The sequence below is a fragment of the Alexandromys fortis genome, unplaced genomic scaffold (assembly GCF_014885135.2).
Source record: "Alexandromys fortis isolate MF-2015 unplaced genomic scaffold, M_Fortis_MF-2015_v1.1 scaffold_5, whole genome shotgun sequence".
Taxonomy (NCBI): Eukaryota; Metazoa; Chordata; class Mammalia; order Rodentia; family Cricetidae; genus Alexandromys; species Alexandromys fortis.
The window spans coordinates 17,225,287-17,225,684 of record NW_026067924.1 but is presented as its reverse complement, the minus strand read 5'-3'; the positions used below and the strand labels follow the sequence as shown (position 1 = coordinate 17,225,684).

Below are 398 nucleotides of genomic sequence, written 5' to 3'. Positions count from 1 at the left end.
CCTGAGACTTACCGGGGACAGAGGCGCTAACTTCACCGGAACAAGAGAGCATATCTGAACTATTTGAAGCCTCTACATTTGCTTCAGTTTTCTAGAGCGTCAGGAGGTAACTGAGATTTATGATGTTAAGCACACATTTATTTTAATTACGTAACTGTGGTTATTAAAAACCATCTTGTAAACAAGAGGTACTAAAAAAAAAGAAAAAGATAGCCTCACTACGTTTACGGCGTATCAGTTGACGGAATCTAGATTTCATATAGTAAAACTCCACAGGATCGGGAGACTTTATCTGACACTAGGCTTCTTAATCAACAAAAGCATTTGCCCTCTCTGAGGCTCGAACTCAGGACCTTCAGATTATGAGACTGACGCGCTGCCTACTGCGCTAAGAAGGC

The 398-nt window shown here is 41.5% G+C and overlaps 1 non-coding gene across 1 annotated transcript; it reads right to left on the bottom strand.

Annotated features, from left to right (window-relative positions):
* Window positions 1–325: 325 nt before the first annotated feature.
* Trnam-cau (transfer RNA methionine (anticodon CAU)) lies at window positions 326–398 on the bottom strand. Its single transcript has one exon. It is a non-coding gene; the product is annotated as a tRNA-Met (tRNA).